This window comes from Haemaphysalis longicornis, unplaced genomic scaffold, assembly GCF_048455015.1.
Source record: "Haemaphysalis longicornis isolate Haplotype H1 unplaced genomic scaffold, Haemaphysalis longicornis Haplotype H1 scaffold_1, whole genome shotgun sequence".
NCBI classification, from domain to species: Eukaryota; Metazoa; Arthropoda; class Arachnida; order Ixodida; family Ixodidae; genus Haemaphysalis; species Haemaphysalis longicornis.
In genome coordinates, this window is record NW_027526203.1 from 148,593,047 (window position 1) to 148,603,252 (window position 10,206).

Consider the following 10,206-nt stretch of genomic DNA (forward strand, 5'->3'; position numbering starts at 1 on the left):
GCCCCCGGCCCCCCCCCCCCCCCCCCCCCCCCCCTCTGGATCCGCCACTGCCCGTACAACCCTCAAGGGCCGACACCGCATCCCGACCGTCCGTCCGGCCACCGCCAGTTATTCTCACTGCATTCTTCCCCGTTACCCCGGGCTGGGAGAGCATTTTCGGCACCGTTTGAACCTCTGACGTCATAAAGTCACGTGGCAGCACCTGGTGACGTCACTTTGTTGGTGTGCCGGCTTGCCTTGGTGAGGCGAGGACGCGAGGATTTCCGAGGCCGCGACGAAAGCAACGACAAGCCGCCGCACCAGAGTTTAATTCGGGCGTCCTCCTGGCACGGCGAAACGTAGCTGACAGGCAATCCTCGTCATGACAACGCGCGTGCGGGGTGGCCCGCCGCCTTAGCGGGTTGGGAACGGAATTTAGGGGCAAACCTGACAGCTCTCGGACGCTTTAAACGTTCTCCTTAAAGCACCGTTAAACTTGTCGCTGCTGACATACCGAATAAATGATGCCGATTTTCGATGCCGTTTGGGCGTCTGATATTCACGCACGGCACGGAGCAACAGCGTGGGCCTGCGGCGTCGTCTTCTCGCCCCGCAGTACCAAAGAAATGCCCACCAGGTGGCGCCTCTATCGTTAGAAAATGGCGGCGCCCAATGCACGATGGAAATTCTTCTCAATAGGGCTGCACGTTTTTGTTTCCTCTTTTCGGACAGTCCGCAGTGAGTTCGTATATGTGCACAAAAAAATGCTTTCAAAGGATAGGGGCAAGAATGTCCACGATGCGAGCACTTCGCGACCAGTGAGCAACGAATATGAAAAGTGAAAAAAAAGGGGTGCTTCGGCCACTGCAGTTAGTCACGCGAGCGTGCGCCTGCTACTGTGACATTCATGTGAAAGGCACGGATGGCGGGTGGGAGCGGGATGGACTGAAGAACCAAGATATTTCGTTCATGTGTTCCCCGAAAGCCAAACATTTTTGGGGGCGTGCCTTACTGCTAGTTTAGGATCGCCGTGGCGGCCGCTACGAAGACCGGTACTGGAAAAAGGTCTATTACCGAGTGTGCAAATTAGTTATAGTCATGCCTCATCACCACTTACGTCTATAAAAACCGCGAATTTTTTTTTTCGTTCCTGGGACGAACTTTTCTGAGTGACAAACTGGCCTATGACGAATGATGCTATGTGACCAAACGGCCTATTACGAACCGGCCTATGCGCAACGCCATGAGACAAACGGCCCTATGCAACGGCCCCGAACGGCACCGAACACAATGTTGATCGGCCAATCGGTCGCCGGTACCCGGAAATCGATCAAAAAGTGAGAACTGCGCCCCGACAACATTCGTGCCGAAATGAATGTGGCTCTGTGCTGTTAGTTCTTGGAGTGAAATAAGCGTTGTAAGGTCCATGAAGTTGCAGCTGAACACACGCAATGCGTATTTCGGCTTACGAGGCTTCGACCGTTCGCTTTGGCAACAATTCGTTTCCCGGAGTTGCTAAAGCATATTTGTGTGCAGCCAGCAACGCAAAATTTAAGCTGAGGTCGCGGGTTCGATTCCCGGCCGCGGCGGCCGCTTTTCTGATGGAGGCGAAAAGCAAAAACGCCCGTGTGTACGAGATTTCGGCGCACGTTAAAGATCCCCAGGTGGTCAAAATTAATCCGGAGCCTTCCACTACGGCGCGCCTCATCGCCTGCGTTGCGTCGGCGCGTTAAATTCTACAATCAATCAATCAAAATTTAAGCTCACTTAAGAGCAGAAGAGGAGTTACGGCCGGTTTATGAGCTAGGTAATAAGGAATCAATATCGACCGAAGATTTTAGCATAAAGCGTAAAACAAAAGCACGGCGAGCACTATTCCCGCAGGGCGAAATCGCAGTCGCAGCTGAAACTGTGCTGTTGCTGGAGGTCAGCGATGGTGGGGGCTTTGTGGAACCTTACTGCGCAACTGCTATTCGAGAAATGTTCAGTTAGCCAGCCAGGAATCCTTGAAATCAGGTAGAAAACATTGATGGGACACAAAGGGTGGGTCTCAATGTAGTATGTAGGTTATTTCCGCACAATCGGCAGTTAACTCATTTGTATGTGTACATAGTTGTGTGTGTAAATGTGTGTTGTAAATATTTTTTCCTACATTGACGTGTAGTGCAATAATTATTATGTGGAAAACAAAAAAAAATTCTTTGCGCAGTGGACTAAAGCTTCGCGCCCGGTCATCCAAAGTCGCCGGTTCAAATCCCGGCCGGCGTTGTTTCTTTGTGTCTTTTAAGTGGCATGGTTTGCGAATCGTATTCACGAATCCAAAAAAAAAAAAAAAAACTTTTTGGTTGAAGTATATATGGAACTACCATATCAAACCCCAATGCATCTAGCTAAGCGACGGTTTTAAAACTTCAACAGTTATTTTTTATCGTTTGGCACTGCTTAATATCTGGAATAAAAGAATATTAGACTATTTTTTCTGTGGCACCATATTATTTGCTACAACACACGAACTCCTGATTTCTGCCAAGTACCCCGTTTAAGAGCAAATTATGGAGTACAACTGCTACCCTACAGACAACCAACCTTGTCAAATTGCCCTAATGGTCAAAACGTTAATCCTGGATACCAATAGAACCTACTGGCACTTTACCTTCAGCAATAATGTATACTGCGTCTGTGATTGTATTTGTCTACATGTATCTGTTGATATCTTACTTGTCGGACTTTTTTCTTTTCCCTGGTGCTACGTGGTGACGATGTTGTCAATTATTTTTTTTCATTGCACGGGTGATCATAGTTTTTGTCCTTTTTTCTTCGTCCCGATGCGTTGCTGCATTGTGTTTACCTGCCTTTTTTTGGCTGGTCAAGTAGCCAGTGAGCAACTTTCTTCCCAAATAGTCCTTCGTACGATGTAAACATTACGAGAAATAAATTCATTCATTCATTCATTCATTCATTCATTCATTCATTCATTCATTCATTCATTCATTCATTCAGACCGGATGCAATATTCGGTAGAGCTGACATTATGTGTACCTGGACTTGGCTCGCTTTGCTGAAGCGACTCTCCGTGCACATTCACACCACATACGAGGAATTGACTAAGAGAAAAAAAATGGCAGTGTACAGGGTGTTACGATGATAATTGGACCACTTTAAATTGTTTTTCCTGAATGAACCGCTGCTCGGTTCGCGCTCAAACTTAAAGGCAGCATCTTTATTCTTAACGTCTACTGCCGACCCTCCAAAAAGCGACCAGGTATAGAAGGTACTGTGCGTGAAGCCCTCCAACTCGCTGGTAGCTCTCCTGTCCTTGTGCAGGGGGACCTTAATGCAGTGCACAAACTTTGGGGATACACATACAACATTAAGAGAGGGGAAGATCTACTCAATGTTATAGAATCACACAACCTCACGCTCATAACGATCCGCACACCCAACCCGCACAGGGAACAGCGTTTCTAGAGACACGAGCCCAGACTTATCCCTTCTCCGAGGCTCGTTCGACATCACGTGGACCAACACCATGGAGAATTTGGGATCCGTTCATGATATCATACAAGTCCTCATTAAAGGATTAGGCTACAGGTCGTACATCGGTGCAGCCAAATTAGCTGATTGGGACAAGTTCAGAAAAGAAAGGAAAGATAGTGACCATTCGAAGGGGCAGTCTTACGACCGGTGGGCGTAGAGTGTTATACGAGATGTAAAAGCCAATACGAAAACAATAGCCACAACATACCAAACACTGCATGTCTATTCCAAACTCCAGCACATCTGGGAAGCCAGACGCAGCCTGACCAGACGCTGGAAGCAGCGGAGACATAACCGACGGCTTAAGAAATGTATAGCGCAACTAAGTAAGGAGGCGTCGGAGTACGTGGCCCACTTGTGCAAGGAAGGAGAATTGGCTTAAGTTGTGCGACGGCCGCCAGGGAACGCTCTCTACTCGCAAAACGTGGCACCTGCCGGGACACCTTTCGACCCCCTCAAGAACAAGGGAGCGACCAGTAGAAGCCTAGCACGCATTATGCACTTGTATCAGGGAACCGCAGATGGCCTCATTCAAGATTTGAAGAACAAATACCCACGTCCGGGAAAAGGAGGTGCTTCTCCCCCTTATGAAGGAGGTCCACCTAACATCGCGTTAGACAGACACATAGAAGTCTACGAGGTCGGAGCCGCCACTGCAGCCTGCAAACGCTCGAGCTTCCCTGGGCAAGACCAAATCACCAACAAAGCGTTGGCTAACCTGGATGACAGGACTGTAGAAGACCTCACAGAGCATTTCAACGTCTTCTGGCGCACAGGCAAGCTTCCCATCTCCTGGAAGACAGCCGAGGTGCGACTGATCCAGAAACCAAGCAAATCACCTCATATATAATCTTCGCTCACCCAGTCCGGCTCCATATGCAGTTCCCTAATCAATCAGCATCCACCTCAATGCAAGTTCCGTGGAAATTCAGGCTCCCTATACGTACTCTGGGAATGTAGCCAAAACCAGGAAATGCCACCCCCTTTCCCTAACCCCAACCTACAGCAGTGGGGGACAGCGCTGTCCAGTGCACACCTCGCCGACCAAGTTAATCTGACGGAGAGGGCGGAACGTGCAAAGACGGCGTTTGGACTTCCATTGACTAAGAAGCCGCCCCCACGCATATGAATGCTCAATGAAAGTTTGGCTCTCTCTCTCTGTAACTTCACACCAAGGTCGCATTCTGTGGTCCATTTTGTATGACACGAGAAACAACGACGGTACTTACCTGTTTATTCTGAAAATAAATAAAAACGAGTTTCGCCTGTGGGAAAATGGCGGCCGATTTGGACGTGCGACCCAGTGAAAGCTGATCTTGGAACGATGGCGCCACCTTGGGTATGCATAGCGAAACCGAGGATGGGGATTCACGCTTCTTCCACGGCGGAAAGGAGCGCGAATGAGCTCCTTCCACGCTTGGAAGGAGCCAAACGAGGTAGCAGGCGATCAGGAAATGAGAAATTAGGTGAGGAAACAAATCCAACGTTTATTGGCAATGATTAACCATGGGGATGTTTTATGTTTGGTAACAGCGGTTGCAACTATCTGTGATCATCGTAAACTAGGGACAAAATAGATTTTATGATCGTCTGCTACCCAATTTAGCCCCTCCTTTCCATGAATCTACATCGTCCGTTTCGCCCTGCATACCCCAGGTGGCGCCATCGTCCCATGATCAGCTCACATTCGCTCACGCCTTCAAATCGGCCGCCATTTCCCCACAGGTGAAAATCGATTATATTTATTTTCAGAACAAACCGCTAAGTTCCCGGTGTGAAACAAAACAGACCCCAAAATGCGACCATCGTGTGAATTGTGAGCGCGAACCGAGCAGCGGTTCACCCGGAAAAAATTGTGTTCTAATTATCATCGCAACACCCTGTATGTGCTTTCACCGATGCACACCCCCATCTCGCACCTCGAATGACTAATGCAATGGCGATTTCCTCAAGGCAATTTATTTTCCGTGCTCCCGCTACCGTCGCGCCATCTGGGCCATCTGGTTGAAGGTGGCGCAACTCGCCTCCCTTTGAACGCGTTGCATTTTTTTAAATGGCTATCGATAAAAGCAACCCAGCGTACACTACTAGTTTGAAGGACGTTACTTCTTCTGCGCTGCACCATGTGTACATGAATCAGCCATGCCAGAGGTTTGGAACGGTTTTTCCTATGCATACTTATTGAACAATTGTTCCCACTTTTTCAGCTAGTCGGCTGTGCTGAGTGAAAGACACGCCGACAGGCCTAATAAAGCTTCGCGTTTGGGTTGCCCGAAAATGACTATCGCATTAAAAAATAACTCGATTGGTTCTGAAGGTTGCGGCAGGGTTGCATTAACAGAACAGTTCCCGCGATGTGAACGTTTGTTGCGCTACTTAAATACGCTTGCCAGAGAGAGAGGGAGAGAGAACAACCTTTATTAATGCCTGCAATTAGGAGCGAGCCCCTAAGGGGCGAGCCTCTAAGACGCGACCACGACGTCGTGTCGGCGTGCTCTACAGCCGCTGCCAGACCACGCACCGCAGGTCCCGGGGTGTGCCCGGATCCCGCAGGCACGATCAAAGGCATCTGGCGTTCGAGGACTGCCTCCACTTGCTGGACGGCCCGGAGTTGTGAGTCGTATGTGGATGATATCATGCCTTCCGTGATGGTCGGGGGGAGCTGCGTCTGTGTGGCAGCCTCATGCGGGTGCAGTTCAGTCCCACAGTATGTGGGCCATCGTTGCTCTAGCTGACTCACACACACGGCACACATCAGACTCGTAGATTTCAGGGCACACGTGCACCCCTAGCACCGGGGTCAGGAGAGACCCGGTTTGTAGTTGGTGGTATAGCACCGCTTCTTTCCTTGAAAGTCTTGGATGAGGCGGGGGTCTCGTCTGTCGATTGTGGCGGTACCATGCCAGGGTGTCCCCGTACCTCGTGATGGGGGCACACTCGGGAGTCGCCGCCCGCTCAACAGACGTGGCCGTTGCGGTGTCGTCCGCCGCGCGGAGTGTGACCGCGCGCAGCGGCGTCGTCCGTCTCGTTGCGGTTGGCGAGACCCGCTCCGGTGTGGAGGGGGCCCGCATGTGCGGGGATCCACCGCAGAGTCACTGGGGTGGTCGGGGGATGCGTGGCACTAAGCACTCTCACAGCACTGGCACTCACTGTGTTTGTGGCGTATCTAAGCACTGCAGTTCGCGAGTCACTGAGTACTGTTGTGCACGTCGGGTCCACCATGGCCAAGGCAATGGCCATTTCCTCTGCCTGGTGTGGGTCCGCTGCGGCGAAGCTGCCCGCGCTGCGTGTGTCTCCGGTGACGGCGTCCACCACCACCGCTGCGTAGGTGCCCGGTCGGTGCGGGTATGCTGCTGCGTCGGCGTATTTGGCTCCTCTGTCGTTGGCATATAGAGTTGTGAGGGCACGGGCCCGTGCAAGCTGCCGTTCGCTATTGTGCTCCGGGTGCATGTGCTTGGGGATCGGGCTGACGGTGAGTCACCGTGCCGTTGTCGCTGGTAGTGGGACGGTATCCTCGGGCTGGGTGGCCAGGGGAGTCACGCCAATTGTTTGCAGGATTGATCGTCCGGTACGTGTCTGGGACAAGTGTTCGCATTGGGCTGTTCTCAGGGCGTCGATGATCTCGTCGAGGGTGTTATGGACGCCGAGCTCAAGGAAGCCTGTCGGTGCTCGTGCTCTGCAGTAAGCAAAGTGCCGCCTTGTAAGCTTTACGAATGGTCGCATCCAGCTTTGCACGCTCCGCTGCGGTCTAATTAAGGTACGCCGCCACGTATGCGATGTGACTGATCGCAAAAGAGTGGACGAGCCTGGTGAGGCTGTCCTCTTTCATGCCTGTCCTGCGAGTGGCCACTCTGCGGATTAGGCGCATTGCCACTGCTACCTTGGCGGTGATTTTGGTGACCGTGGCGCAGTTGCTGCGCCGGCTGTCGAGGAGCATCCCTAGGACTCGTAGGGTCCTCACGTGGGGGATCGTGCGTATAGTGATGTTTGCTGGTGCTGGGACCTTGGTGCGGGCGTGTCTCGGTGGGGTGATAAGCAGCTCCGGCTTGGAAGGGGAGCAGACAAGGCCCGTCCCTTGCAGTCTTGTTTCGATAGTAGTCACCGCCTTCTGTAACGTGTCTTCAATGTGGCCGTCACTGCCGCCGGCGACCCACAGCGTTATATCGTAAGCGTAAATCGTGTGGCCGACGCCAGGTACGCAGGCGAGCTCGGTGGCCACTCCTATCATCACAAGGTTGAAGAGGAGCGGGGAGATCACCGAGTCCTGCGGAGTACCGACGCTTCCCAGGGACTTCTGTGGGAGTTGGAGATCGCCGGCGTGGATGGTAGTTGTGCGGTTCGTCAGAAAGTCTCTAATGTAGGCGTACGTCCTGCTACCCATGTTAAGGTGGGAGACCTGTTCAAGGATAGCGGCGTGGCGTAGCCTATCGAAGGCGCTTTGTAGGTCCAGCCCCAGCACCGCCCGGTTGTTCAGGGTACGGGTGGGATCGTCAATTATTTCGAGCATAAGTAGGAGCATGGCCTCCTGCGTACTGAGCTTGGCTCGGAACCCTATGATCGTGTTGGGGTATAGTGCGGAGCCCTCTAAGTATCGTTGCCACCTGTTAAGCAGGACGTGTTCCAGTACTTTCCAGACACATGAGGTTAGGGAGATGGGTCGTAGGTTGTCGATATGCGGCGGCTTGCCCTGTTTGGGTAGCAGGACCGTCTTGGCCGTCTTCCACTGTCGCGGCAGGCGACCGTTTCTCCAGCACGTGTTAAAGTGACGCGTGAGTGCCGTGATAGCCGCGTCGCTGAGGTTGCGAAGAGCTTTGTTGGTGACTTTGTCGGGGCCTGCTGCCGATGTGCTATTGAGCGTTTGTAGGACCGCCCGTACTTCCCATTCCTCAATGTCCTTGTCTAGGTCTGCGTTCTCGCGGCCCGCGTACTCGGGGTGGTTGTCCACTGGAGCGGTAGGAAGGTAACGGTCGTTCAGACGCCTGCACACTTCCTGCTCCCCGAGCTCTGCTATGGCCTTCTGCAACGTGCGTGCCAGGCAGTGTCGCTGCTCTCCTTTGGACTTGGTCTCGTCGAGGAGAACGCGTAGTAGTTGCCACGTTCGGCTCTTGTGCATTTGACCGTCGGCCTCTTGGCATACCGCGTGCCATTGTTGACGGCAGAGCACCTTACTATGTTGCTCAATGGCTTTGTTGAGTTGTGCTACTTTCTTTGGGAGTTTGCGGTATGTTCGCTGTCTTCGCCACCTGTGCTGTATGGATTGTTTAGCTTCGATGAGGTGGGCGAGCCGGCTGTCCACCTGGGTGATGGAGTCGTCGGTTTCGAGGTCTGTGGTTGCCGCTTCGGTGCTTGAGCGAGCGCTCGAGACCATGCTTCGATGTCGTCTATGTCCTCGGGTGCTTCGAGGGATTGGCGGAACGTGTTCCAGTCGGTGATCCTCTGCGTGTGCGTGGCCGGGGTAGTTGCCGTCGCATTTGTAGGTAGGGTGATCTCAATGATGAAGTGGTCGCTACCGAGGTTTCGGCCCGTGTTGAGCCACTGTGCCATCTTTCCGTTGCGTCCTGGCCTGACAAACGTTAGGTCGGGTGTTGGTGTCCCTTGTGATGGACGTATCGATGCGCGTCGGGTCGGTGGGGTCGGTGAGAAGATGGAAGCCGGCGTCTGTGGCGTCGTCGATGAGGTCTCGGCCTTTGGTGGTGGTCTTGAGGTAGCCCCAGTCTTGCGGAGCGTTAAAGTCCCCGCATAGTAGGACGGTATTGTGCTGTGCCTGTCGTAGGGTCTTGTGTATGAGTGCGCGGAACTTCTGTTGGCGATGTGCAGGATTGCTGTACACGTTGACGATGAACGTGCTCTCTTTGCGTTTCTTGGTACCCGTGACTAGCTCGATGGCGCAGTGCTCTATGGCGCTGCGGCCAAGGATGTCGTGCTCGATGAACGTGATGCCTTTCCTGATCAGGGCACAGACGCCTCTACCCACGCCTTTCCCGGCGTCTCGCGCGTTTGGAGGGCTTGCGTGCGTGCGATAGCCAGGGAGGGTTGGCGGGGTCTGGCTGTGCGTTTCCTGAATGAGTAAGACGTCTGGTGGACGATTGAGATGCTGTATGTGCTGTTGTAGTACCGCTCGCTTGTTGTTGTAGCCGTTGGAATTCCATTGCCAGGTCAGGAGGTTCTTGTGCTTCTTTACCGGTGTTCTGGCCATGTTGGTCGCTGCTGTTGGGTATGGTCGTGATTGCCTGGCATGTCAGTGCGGGTGCTGAGGAACGTTTGGATTTGAAGGAGAGTAGCTTGCATCGATTGCATGTTGCCTTGCATCGCCTGGCACGTTTACTCTATTGTTGTGAGCCGGGCCTCGAGTTCTGTAAGCCGCTCATCGCGCTGGTCCAGTCGGGCTAGGATGTATATATTCGTGCGCTTGGCGGGTCCTAGCGCTCTTCGTTTGGGAGTAGGTTCGGAGGTCTTGTCGTCTCGGGGGTTTGGCTCGGCTGCGGATTCCGTCATCTCGTCGTCGTCTTCAGACAGGTCGTTTTGAGGCACGACTGCGGCGGGTGTAGGCAGTGCGGGCTGGGGTGGTGGCGTTGGCATGCGTTGTCGTTGGGGTTGGGGCTGTTGTTGTAGGGCCAGGAGCTGCGATAGCTTTACATTGATGGCCGTGATGGTAGCATCTTGCTCTGCGACTTTCTGCCGAAGCTGCTC